Here is a 13,745-nt window from a genome sequence, read left to right as displayed (position 1 = left end):
AAGTTATAAAATGGAATAGTAAAGTTTGGTTCAATTAAGCACCCATTAATTTGGAGGCACAGTGATGCATATTTGACCTCTCTATACCCCTGAGTCATCATAATTGGATTGGAATTTGAGAAGTTGCAGGCAAGCTACAGCTCCATTTCTCCTCCCTGCCTAAACTCAGAATACAGAGATAATTCTCTTAGTATTATCATATGACTACCATATTTCTCTTAGTAATAAAAACTATTTTTTGTGGAAGCAATCTATTTACACTTAGCAAGGATTGACACTGCTGCTATTGATGCAGTGGGGGTTGATTTAGTGGGTCTAGTGAAGACCCAATAAGTCAACTGCAGAGCAGTCGCCGATCAACTTCAATATTTCACTGGAATGAAAAGAATAAGGTGAATTGATGGGAGAGTGTCTTCCGTTGATGCTGCATGGTGTAGACACCACTGTATGTTGACCTAAGCTACGATGCCTCCAGTTACATTATTCATGTTATTGGAGACACTCTCCCATCACTCCATCGGTAGAATAAACAAGGCCTAAATTTATAGTTTTTCATGTCCCAGGAAAAACTCAGTTTTGAGTCAGTCTGAGATTTGGGCAGTGGTAGGTGTTCTCAGATTGTTGTGACAGACACTGGGCAGAACATTCTAGATAAGACATGGGAAAAAGGGGGTCCTTGGGTTGGAACAAGATAGTATATGCTGCCAATTAGATATTATACCCTGAGCGATATCTTTAACAACATCGCCAGCACTATATCCCAAGGCAGATAATTTCAAGATTCTAAACATCCCCTCCATTTTCTGAATTGCTTAAATCTACTAATGCAGATAAGTTCCATTTTTTCACCTATCTTCTGTTTCTACTGTTCTGCATATATATGCTATTTTCCTGGCAATAGTATCTGTAAGAATATTTTTTTTCTTGGAAAACAATACTATGTTTTCCAAATGTAGACAGTTTTCTTTTTTTCAAAGCTAACAAATTTGATACCATGCCATTTTAAGTGACTCTGAAAAAAAAATCCTTTTGAGCTTTCTCTTGATGTATGTTCTATTCTTGGGGACTGTCAGATTTCAACAAAGCCCAACATCAGGTCATCTGGGACTCTAGCATGATTATATGTAGCCTAAAAATTTGTCATACTATAGAAGAAAGCGGGAAAGAAGAAAAGAAACCCTTATACTGCAAGGTGATTCATAAATGTAAATCTTGGTTGAACCCTAGATCAAACTCATGTGGCTTGCATTTGACAAGGCTTTTCTTAATATTACATAAACCACACTCTGCTTTGAACACCCCAAAGCTTTAAGGCTCATCTCTAAATTTTGTGTTAACTACTTTCTCTTCCCTGGTGTCTTCCATCTTGGCTCACCTCTGCACTTCTGGATTCTGGCTGTAACTGGATGCATTACTGCCAAAACAACTCAAGACAGACTGTTCTTGTGGTATTTCCAGTCCAACAAGAGACAGCAGGGCCAGACTACCACAAGTGAGAAAGTGTTTGTCTGAATCTGATGTGAATGGAAATGTCACAGTTTGGAGAAGCTTCAAATAATCACCCAAGCTTTTCAGGTGTGTAACAGAACCAAACTACTTACCCTTAACAAACTCCAGCTCCACCACAATATGGGAGTATTCAGAGGGAAAGTCAGTAATGCGTTTACTTTCTTTTCCCTCCAATGAGTCACAGATTGATAAAGCAAGTCAATGGTTTTCTCAAGAAACAATTTACCATCAACTTCCCTAGACCATAATGAGATACTCCAAATCTATTAAAGGCAGAAGCCTTTTTTTAAAAAGTCACCGTCGGCCTAAAGTATCAAAAACTTTCACTGTGTTTTGATATTTGGATACATGGTGGGATTTAAAAAAAAATTCTTTTAGAAAATAAAACATAATAAAATCAGCTCCTAGAGCTGTATTCACTACATCAAGAAAACAAAGGGACAGCTTCATGCACAACCACATTCCACCAACATGATATGATTCCACCTGAAAGTCACAGAATAGTCTGCCATGCCAGCTATAAAGTATACAGCGGGTATGGTGTTATCGGGGTTTGACTGAACAAGTCTGCAGATACACAGAAGATGTCCATCTTGCAAGTGCCTGGCATTTTGAGGTTCAGACACATTAGATGAAGTGTGTGAATGGTCAATGGAGCGTAGGAGGGAAGAACAGAAGAATGCTAAATTCCTGAGAGGCACTGTTCAGCCATGTGGCTTTGAGCTGACTCATCAGAAGGCTCAACAGTGCAAGTGATCCAAGGGAAGTCCAGACTACATTTCAGCATCAAGGTAATCCCTAACCTCCTGCTACTAACAACATGAAGTGTAATAAGATAATTCCATTAGTAACTATAAAGTGGAAGTTGAGCTAATTCTCACAGGATGTCACTCAGAAACAGATGATAGCAAAACAGCAAGCTGCATTTTTGTCATGCCCCTTTGTGCCATGACTTACGCTAACCATCAGTCACTCCAAGAGCAGGGAAAGAGAGAGAATGGCACATGGGAGCTGAGGAAGGGAGTGAGGGCACATGTTATTTATCTTTAATTTACAATATGGCCGAGCAGCTTGTAAGTCAAAAAGGGTACAGCTGTTACACTTCAGTGACAACAAGCAGCTACCAAGCATGGAGACAAATATGGTTATTTCAAACAAAGATCCAGAAGCACCCAGTATGGGAACAATGGCTATCCAAATAAAGAGGAAAATAATTAATTAATATATTAAAGAACTTTAAAGACTGCAGGATTCAGCCTCTTTCTCCACAGGCAAAACACCTACTTGAGCATGATAGTAAATGGGGAATGCAAGTCACCATACATGATTAATAATAATAATAATTAATATGTGCTTCCTGAATATCACATTTCACATGGAGACTCTGAAAATACTTTTGAAATTCTCATTAAAATTCAATGGCCTATGTGAAGTAAGCACTATTTTACCCAAGCAGCAGACGAGTAAACAGTGGGAGGGTCGAAGATAGAAATTTCCTCTTTCTCCCTCCCAAGGTCATGCAGTAAAAGTATCAGTGTTCTGTGCCACAAAGATAAAATCCTGGGCAAGGGGAGTCATATGCTAATAAGTGCCCATCACTTACGATTCCCAGTAGGGATGTGAACAAGTAACCTTACCAGGTGATGCTTATCAGTAATCAATTAATTGATGCCCAGGAGCAGCCTGGCCAGGCTCACTGCACCACGGGTTGGTGCAAAGCCAGCAGCCCTACAACCTGAGGGTGCTCTAGCCAGGCTCGAGCCCCTGGCCTGTAGGATTGCACTTTAATCAGTTATTACGTTTAACCAGTTGTTTAGCAGGATTTTACATCACTAATTTTCATTCACTCATGCAGTCTAGCCATGAAACAAGCTTCTGCGTTTCTCCTCCATCATTTTGTGTTGCTCGTGTGATTGTTATAAGCATTTTTTTATGTCGGGTTTGATCAGTAGAAAAGAGCTTCAGACATGAAAAGCACAGATAACCACAGTGATCCCTAATTGTTTTACTGAAGGGGGTTACTCTAAGTGTGAAGCTATATTTCATTAGCTGGAACCCTCCCTCCCCACCTTACATTGAAATATCCTTTAAGGAAGGTAAGTTGAAAATACTTAATTGACTACATACAAGCAACAACACAACATGAGCTCTCCTCCCCCCACAAATTAACTGCAACATGCTGATAATGCCAATCCACCCTCATATCATAAAATCCATTTAGTGACTCCAAATAGGGATACACAGTGGTTTCAAGTTCACACATAAAAAGGATCCATTAATCATAGTTATCGTAATTTGGTAGCCAGTTACGAGTACTTACACAACTACTGCGGTGATAGGGAGCAGTGGGAGTTTTAAGTACATAATAAATGATATGAAGGCTGCCAGGTGCTACAAATGATGGGCTCAGTGGCACAGGGATGAGCACGGTTGTTACTTGCCACTAAAGGTCAGAAAGAAATGCTACATTCAGTGCACTTTGTTACTTGAAGTATTTTGTGGGTGGAGGAAACAGAATATCAGTCTACTGTGTATCCTTCAAATAGTCTTAGTACTGGGGGTGGTGGAGAAGAATCATTCGGGGGATCATGAGAATGAAACTAACCCCCCCTTCCCCAAATTGAACTAGGCCCTGAACTCACTTTAACAATTATATCAACCAGCCATGATATAAGACAGTGGTTTTCAACCTATGGCCCTCAGACCACTTGGAGGTCTACAGATTATGTCTCAGGTTTCCATAGAAGTCTGCACCTCCATTTGAAAATTTTTTCGGAGTCTGCAAATTAAAAAAGTTTGAAAAGCAATGAGTGAATTTCATCTATCAGTGGTTATGTTACAACCCGGAGCTGGAACCATTGGATCTGCTGTTGGAATTGTAGGTCTGGGCCAGACCTACAAACAAGGACTATTTGAAAATGACTCTGATTTAAAATGAGTGTCCACGCCACATGAAAATACATAGTAAGCAAAAACCCCCCAAAAAACCCAACCCCCACAAACAGACACAACCATACCCTGGCTTGACGTTGGACATGGGGCTTAACCAGGCCCCCAGTGAATCTTCCTTTCTCTAATTTTATTAGTCATGAGATTGAGGGAAAACTATCCTTATGGTCATTTCTATTAGATAGAATCACAGATGTTACAAATGGAAAAATATCTGTGATAGAAACATAGCCTGACTGTGGCAGCAGTAAAGCCCCATTGCTTGGGTCATTTAAAAGCATAATAGACTAAGCAGTAGAAAATGTATACTGTAAGGCAAAATCCTGCAAATTGCCCCACTCAAGAAGACCAATGAACTATAAAAGTGACAGACAAAATCAGAGAAATACACATGAGAAAAATACTTACAAATTGGCTTAACTGCTTCTACAGAGTACAGCCAGTCAGGAAGAGTTAATAGCCACAATCAGATAAGAAGTTTTTTTTAAGGCATTATAGCCAAAGAAAGTAATCTGTAGGAGAGTTACACTAATTCAATGGCAGGGCTCCAAGCAATGCTCTAATTATAATTTTAAAAAGAAAGAAAAGAATATGTACGCGCGCACACACACAGAGTATTTGTTCCGGAGCAAATAAAATGACTAAGCACCACAAGTCAGACTCCATTACGTGGTCAGCTGAAAAAGTTACTTGGCTCTTTGTCATGATAGCTGTCATAACTCAACAAAACACTGATCTAAAAATGACAGGAACTTGATTGCAGTCTCTCTCTCCATACAAGAAGGAATCAAAACGTCTGCTGAACAAACTGTAGCAGTAAGAGTTCTAGCAAAGGTCATCAGAGATGTGAATCAAACCCTCAGAAGATTTGGGAACAGAAGACCCTCTAATATGTTCTCCTACCTCATGGTGGGTTTCAGGAAGAAGGCTGAACACGCATCTGAGATTATGTGCATGCTTGCCCTACTGAATTACAATGTAATTCAAGAATGGAATGTGAATGCTGGGCCCATGGTGACAAAGCCCCACTACTGACACATTAATTGGACTGGAGTACTTGGCAAATGCAAAAGGCATGTCTACACCAGAAAATTATTTTGAAATGAAATAATAATTCCCGAAATAACTATTTTGAAATAGCATATCCACACCACAGGGAAGCCTTGAAATTACTCTGAGGTGGGCTCCCCTCATCTGGATGCGCTACCTCGACTTAGAGCCCCAGGAAGCACTACGGAGTAATTAATTACTTTGAATGGCTCTGGGGAGTAATTTCGAAATAGTGGTAGTGTGGAAGCTTATTTTGAAATAAGTGTTATTCCTCATTGAAAGCAGGAGTAATTATTTGAAATAACTCCTTAATGTACACCAGGGCTTTCAGAGTACATTGAACTCTGTTTAATCTTGAATTAGTTGTGTTTTGCCTCAAGCCTATTTCTCAAATCACGTAACATTTTACTGAAGGTGTCTGTCCTTCAGTATTCTGTTCCCCTTCTGCTATGCCCATTTTCCTGGACAAAAATGTTTTTTTATTCTATGTCCAAACAGAAGAGATGGATGTTTTCCATGCCCTAATACTTTGTTAGGTGCTCCTCTGTTAGTAAATGTTGCCATTTAGAAGATGGCAACCATACTGGCTCCATATTGGCCTTTAGTCACATGCTTTCTTTCCTTAGTGCAGTGACCAACAACAAGATGACCAAAATCACCTGGGTTGTTTTTGTGTGTGTGTTTCTTTGTTTGAACGGACATGAGAGGTTTGTTTTCAAATCAGCCTTTGCTTTAACGACTCTGAGATAGGGCACCGGCACCTTGAAGCATGTTGTATGGTGGTGAGCACTCAAAAGATCCCATGTGCACTAACTGAGTACTATATGTAAGCACGTATTAATCATTGTGGTTATTAAGTAGAGGTTGAACCGCTGTAGTCCAACCCCTCAGGACATAACTGGTGCCAAACACGAGAATTTGATTGTCTTGCAGAATTACCAACACTTCCACTGCTTCCTGGGTTCTTAGTCAGAACTAAATCACAGCACAGAAAAGTGTCTTCTAATTTACCCAAGAGCCAGGCCTGGTGGCTGTAAATAAACTTTATGGAGCTACAGGAAACTTGCCCATACCCATAAGTAGTGGACATCTGGCTAACTAAAATCATGCTGGACCACAGATGTTGCTGGACCAGAGAGTGTTGGATCTGATGAGTATAGATGGAACCTTTCTAGTCTGTCACCATTCCATGCAAGAGTGCCCTGCAATACAAATTCATTTCAGTTTGGCTACAGAAACAACATTATCTGATTAGATAACCACATTGGAGATCTTTGGACTCTCAACATATTTTTTCTAGCCCATAAAAAGAAAAAGGTGGCTTCTCAGAGGACAACGATCTCATTGCTGGACCCAGTGAATCCTTTTTAAAACTAATCTTTTCTCAGTCACCAAATCCCAAGTGAAAGTCCTGTGTCCAATGAAGTAATAAGCACTGTAATAATTTGCTGTCAAACGGTGCCTTTAATTCAAAGTTATTTTCTTTACAAATAATACCTCTCTCACTGGAGAGTGGTGAGCTTCTCTCTCAAGTGAGGGACTAGGGTTACCAGACCAGGTTTATTCAGGAAAAAATACCAGACACGCTTGATGGGGGCAGGACTGGCCGGGGAGAGGAGGGGATGGGAAGCAGGGCTGGCCGGGGCAGATCAGGAGGAGGAGGAGAACCGGCTGGCGGGAAGGAGGGGGAGAGAATCGGGGAGTGGGACTGACCCGGACCCATGCACATCCCAGGGCGCTGCCTGACCCGCGCATGGTCCCAGCGAAGCACGAGTGAGTCTGGCTACGGCTCCACGTTGTGCTTGAACAGCGCTCAGGAACACAGACAGGGCTTCTCCTCCTCCCCAAGATGTCACTCCTATGTCAGATGCAACCAGAGGCTCCCAGTGCCGATTGTGCCCCGCTTCCCAGCAACTCCCCCCGCCCCCACCAGGTTGTCGTTGGGTGCCCAGCCGGAAAACCAGAAAATACCGGACATTGCACATGTCCAGTATTTTCTGAATTTTTTTTACCAGACAGTCCAGTTGAATACCAGACACCTGGCAACCCTATGAGGGACAGAGAAGCTAAGTGAATTAGGCCAGGTATATGCTACCACTTAAGTGTAACTTACATGGTTGAGGGATGTGAATAAAAGCTTCACCCGCCAACATATCTACTGCCTCTCATGGAGATGGATTTATTATGCTGAAAGGAGAGCTCTCTCCCATCAGAAGAGTATTTTTATCAGATGCACCATGGTGGCACAGCTACATCAGTATAGTGGTACTGATGTAGTGCTTCTGGTGAAGACTAGCTCTTTGTTGCTGAAGAACTCAGAGGATACAGAAGCAGAGACAGGATGAGAGCATGGGCACTTGTATACACTGAACTGAAGAACCAGGCTCTTAGGCTTGTATTTTACCTCTCAGAAGAGGGGTGGGCAATAATTTTCACAGTGGGGGAGCCAATTCATGAATTTTGGTATGTGGTTGAGGGCCAGCTCTGGGCTCCCAGAAGGAGCAGGGTCTCAGGCAGAAAGGGTGGGGCAGGAGGATACGGAGAGAGACTGTGTGTATGAGTGAGAGAGACACTTCGTGTGTGACACATTCTGTGCCACACACACATAGTCATATGCACCCTGCCGCACACACTTGATCTGTGTCACAAAGTCTGTGTGACCCACAGAAACTTAACCAGCAGCAGCCAGCACACACACAGAGAGAAGCCACACCCTGTCTCTTTATGGGAAATCCGTCCTGCTGTGTTATCTGCCCTCTCCCTCGCTCTGTACTCCTCTGAATCACTTACAGTGCAATTGATTCAATCTGAAGCATGGATGGTGTGTCTTCCTCTTCCCCATCTCTGTGCTGCAGACAGGCAAGGAGACACATTGACTTCAGTACTCCCCTCTCCCTACATCCTCCCCCCCACACACACTCTGCACAGCTAGCAGGAGAATTCTGGGAGCAGCTTAGCTGCGAGACAAGGTGGAGGAGGGGCAGCTGAACACATGCTGGAGTACAAGTATGTATGTTGTGCTATCACTTGGGTAGGCTGGAGAGAAATGCTCGACAGGCCGAATCTAGCCCCTGGGCCTGATTTTGCCCACCTCTATCCTAGAACATGCAAATATACATGGATGTTGTTTTTTATTTATAGCCAGAAGCAGGGAGAAAATGTCCCATTTTAAACACGTTGGTTTTCCGTTAAAAGCATTTGTGGAAAAGAGCGTCTAGATTGGCACGGACGCTTTTGCGCAAAAGCATCCGTGGCCAATCTAGACGCGCTTTTGCGCAAAAAAGTCCCGATCGCCATTACCACGATCGGGGCTTTTTTGCGCAAAACAAATCTGAGCTGTCTACACTGGCCTTTTCGCGCAAAAGGACTTTTGCCCGAATGGGAGCAGCATAGTATTTCTGCAAGAAGCACTGATTTCTTACATGAGATTGTCAGTGTTCTTGCGGAAATTCAAGCGGCCAGTGTAGACAGATGGCAAGTTTTTCCGCAAAAGCAGGTGCTTTTGCGGAAAAACTTGCCAGTCTAGACACAGCCTATGGGTAAGCCCACTAGTGACAAAAGGGAATACACCTACATTGACTTTTGCATTCTTACTCCAAGAGTGAATTTGGTTGTGTATTTCTGGGAAGGGGGTTTTCTAATTTGCTTATAATTCTCTCTCACACACATTAATGAGTTCATCCTCAAAGCTCTCTTGTGGCGTAGGGAAATATTGTGGCACAGGGAAGTATTTATGTCCCTATTTTACAGTTAGGAACCCGACACAGGTTAAGTGACTTGGCACTACCACACACTTCCTATATGACCTTGGGCAAGATTTGGACTTGGATCTCCCAAATCACAATCCAGTGCCATAACCACACTGCCATAGTTCCTCTGTGACCATGGAACTGGGATTCGTGCTGATGACATCTGTTACCAGAAAAAGCAAACTAAAATATAATAAGAACAAACTGTTAAAATGGACCTTGTGTGCAGGGCTATAAACACACAAAAAGCACATACATAAAATAGACTTTCAAATGTTGACTTAGAGTTTATATAATTGGAAGGTTAAAACCCTTCTTTGTTGTTTCTTTCCTTTTTCATTAGAACAGTAGAAGACTATAAAATAGTAATTGTTAAACCCCTTCTGGCTGCACTATGGACCACCAAAGAAGATGAAAGATTATCATAATGTCACAACAATTTATCAGTTGGGGATTTTGTTGCTGCTGCATCAAAGATAAATATGAAGAAACAATGCATTCATCACCCCCTCAGCTTTTTCACTCTTTCTTACTTTATCTGAAATCTCATTCTTGTCTATGGAATAATAATCTACCCACCAAATATAGAAACAGAATTAAAAGAAATAAAACAACACTCCTCATCTGAGTGGCCTTTTTGTGTACTTGTTTTAAAATTCTCCAGTTTCAGTCCCAATTGGGATTGGATGGCTCAGGAAGTTGGTACAACACCCTCTGAGTGTTGCCTATTGAACTAGTGATTCAGATATGACTGATTGCTGACCTACATCAAAAGCTTTGATGGTCTCAGTAAACAGCTAACAGGAGGCCTTAGCAGCTGTTCTAGCAAAAAGTTGTCCTGATTATAAAACAGAGAAGCTCTGGATTGACCAAGCACATTCTACTTACTACTCTGAGAGGTGGGTTGCAGAATAACATAATGGGCATTGGTGATGACGTGTTCATATTTACTTCCTGTGCTGTACTTGTTTGTGGAGACAGGCCTTCAAGAATCTCTAAGTCAGACACTGTGCAAATTCAGCGCTTGTTAGAGGTGCTGGATTGGCAGCTCTGGAAATTGAAGCGAATGGAAAGACTCCTATTGATTTCAGTGGCTTCTGGATCAGACCCCGAAGTATTTATTAATGTTTCATTCCACAAACTAAAACTTTTTCAATGAATAAGGTGTTGTTTAGAAAACAATGTACTTAAAACTGCAAAGATAATTCACGGTTCCTTTAGATTTGCTGCTCTCTACCATTTTAAAAAGAGGAATAAGGCTTAACTTATAGAGGTCACCACCAAAATACATACTGGATTGCTAACAGTTAACACTTAAAAACAGCAGAAGCCCCTAGTCTCAGCAATGCCATGGAGAAGAGGCAGAAAAGGAGTGTAGGCACAGCAGTGATCTGTTGATCTGAAAATAAGCTGACTTCCCAAGCATATCTACTGTGAAGTAAGGAATAGAAACCAGGTTCCCTAACCCTCACTCAGCCTCCCTGTGCCTCAGTTTCCCCGATCTGTAAAATGCAGATAGTTATACACACTCTAGTAAAAAGCTTTGAGCTCTGTGGCTAAACAGTGGAATATAAGCACAGAGTAGTATTGTTCCTGCCAGCAAGTGCCATAACAGCTGGTCTATGATAACAATGATGGGTTAATTGGAGTAAAAGTGTGGGACACCAAAAATGAAGTCAGGTGGATATCCTAGCCCATACAGAGGGTGAAGAAAGCAGACTCCATTTTGCTGGAAGTTGTCTACTAAACAATGAGTGACTCAATTACTTTGAAAGAAAATAGAAAGATTAAAGTGTGTGTGTGTGTGTGTGTATATATATTTTCCTTACAAGGTATTATTACACCTGTGAAAGCTGCTAAGCCTCGGCCTAACATTTCACCAGTGCTTTCTGCTCTCATTTTCCATCAAAATTAACTCCTGAGTAGAAAACAGTTGGATTTTCCACTGTTCTAATGCCTGATTTGTTTGCTCTTTGTTGGAATGAGCATGATGTTGATTCTAGTGAGCAGAGTTCTACACACACAACAGGATGCTAGAGGCAAGCAAATGAATCTGTGGAGGCAAATAAATTAATGGGTGTGTTTTAGCACTGACAAAAGGTGCTGGCTGACAAATTTAGTCTAGATTAACACTAAATCCAAGTCACTTATTCTTACACCTGGAGTAAGCAGAACCCAAGCCTCATTCTCCTCTAATTCTCAATGGTGTAAAAGGGGAGTAAACCCATTAATGTCAAAGTGGTCTTAGAGTCACAATAAAATCATGGCCAATAATAACACTAATTATAACTGGATGTTTTATTTAAAGCTCCATCTCCTGGAGCTATGATGATGCGAGAATCTAAGATTTCATTGGGAAAAAAAAGGAGGGGAGCTTCCAGCCATAATGTGGCGGAGAAAAGTTTGAAACCATGACCCAAAGTAATAAAAAAACCTTTAAAAACAAACCAAAACAGTCTCATGCCTTTTTAAAGGCCATGATTTTGAGATGCGGAAGGGGACTGACTCGTGTTTTGAATGTCTGGGGTTAGTAATGCTAGGTGTGGTATAAGTAACTTCAGGGGCAGCTTCCCCATGCTATGCTTGCAGAGGCTGTCTTGAACTCAGTTTGGAGAGATGATTATTCCAAGGAGTGAACGGAGAATCCAGGCTACATGCCCATTCAGACTTTCACATAACTAGTACCCAGAGTTCTTCCCTCAGATATTTGTGTGCTGTTTCTACTGATCTCAAAGGGAGTTGCACACATACATCTGTGGGCAAAATTCATCGCTCCCTTGTGTGTTGCTCATTTTTATTAGCTAATCCTGCCCATACCTCCTCACCATAATGACATATGCAAAAAGCACATGTTATGTGTACTTTACAGTTTTTACTTTTAGCAGTAAAGTTGAAGGTCAATCAGAATTAATGAAAAGGAGGAATCCATGTAAAGCTTGACAAAAATCTCATCCCATAATCACTCCCAACCATGCGTGGGCTCTCACTAGCTGAGGAAAGTAGTGGCACTGTGACAAATGTAGCAAAACCAAAAGCTGGCTCTATTAAAGAGAGAGAGAGAGAGATCAAGAGGAAGAAAAAAGTCTTCCATTGGCCATCTGCAAAAATAAGGTATGTGGCCATTAAATGCAGAGGCTGTAAATATACATAAACTCCAAGAAGCAAAAAGGGAAAAAATGGACTAAAATTTAAGTGGAAACAAATCAAAACATTTAATTCTCTGGTAGCAATGCTGGGCAAAAAAATAACTGAGTCAAAATACATGTCAGGTTTGCATGCTACAAAGAGCCAATTTAAAAAAAGTAATAAAGACATTTCAGGAGACAAGACACTAGATTCAATAGCTCTCTGAATAATTTGCCCCTTTACTGTGAATGATCCTGTTGAGATTGTTGATTGGACTTATTGAAAGGCTGACATACAGAGTGATGGATGGGCAATGACATAATACCTGCTTGCCTTGTTGTTGTGCTCTTTGAAAACTGTCTGCTCTCTGTTGATAGCATTAACAAAGAGGATTGCAACCCATACCACCCTACCTTAAATACAAGAAATTTCCATGGGCACAGATTCACAGCAGAATTAAGGTGGTTTCACTGCTGGATGGATAGGAAAAATGCAGGGGCCACATGTTATCTTGACGATGACTTGGAGTCTTTTTCGTGACAACTGATTGTTAAAGTCCTTCGTCCCAGTATACAAATTATATAGTAACTATTCTAAACAGACAGATCTCTCTGCACACTGTGAGAAAAGAAATATTATACTATTCATCTTTTCTCATGTTTTTCAGGCCAATGAGAAAAAGAGATGCCTACAAATTACAGGACACCTATCTATTATATATTTGAGAGAGTTTGTGTGTCTCTCTGTGAGTCTAGAAGTTCTTGAACAAACAAACGGTAAGAGCTAGGACCACCAATTAGGTATGCAGGTTCCTTCTTCTTCAAATTTAAAGTAAGGTCAGGGTTTGGCTATGGCAGCACAATGGGATGTACTAGACTTTTGATTGTTTCTAACCAAATGAAAAGGGAAGGGTTTGCTAGCAGTGACAGCCATGCGGTCAAATGATTGGGGAGAGTGGGGGGAGCAGAGCTCTGGCTATACTTGGGGCTCTGGCTGTATCCAGCCCCAGCCACCCCAGGGAAACTGCTGCCTGGCCAACAGTTGGTGACTCCCTTTCCCAACCCAATCCCCTGTCTTGAGCGCTCCCAAACACCTAGCCTCCTGCCCTGCCTCCAGCAGCTCCCCCCCCCGCCACATTTCTGCCCTTAGCTTTCCACCCCCTGCCTGCCTCCTGCACCAACCATCCCCGACTCCCTTCCCCCCCCCACACACTATGCCCTGACTCCTGCACCCACCATAGCCTGCCCTGATTCCCCCCCCACCCCACTTCCCAACCCCTGCCCTGAGTCCCCACAAGGACCCAAGCAATGCTGAGTAAAACTTCTAGTCCTACAAATACACTAAGTGTGATGTATAAGTGTA

At 41.8% G+C, this 13,745-nt stretch overlaps 1 protein-coding gene across 18 annotated transcripts in view; it reads right to left on the bottom strand.

The window, feature by feature from the left end:
* The window catches only part of SOX5 (SRY-box transcription factor 5), an 895,980-nt gene that overhangs the window by 22,721 nt on the left and 859,514 nt on the right, over positions 1-13,745 (bottom strand). The window lies entirely within an intron of this gene.

This window comes from Pelodiscus sinensis, chromosome 1, assembly GCF_052426305.1.
Source record: "Pelodiscus sinensis isolate ZL-2025 chromosome 1, ASM5242630v1, whole genome shotgun sequence".
Classification (NCBI taxonomy): domain Eukaryota; kingdom Metazoa; phylum Chordata; order Testudines; family Trionychidae; genus Pelodiscus; species Pelodiscus sinensis.
This window is presented reverse-complemented; position numbering and strand designations above follow the sequence as displayed.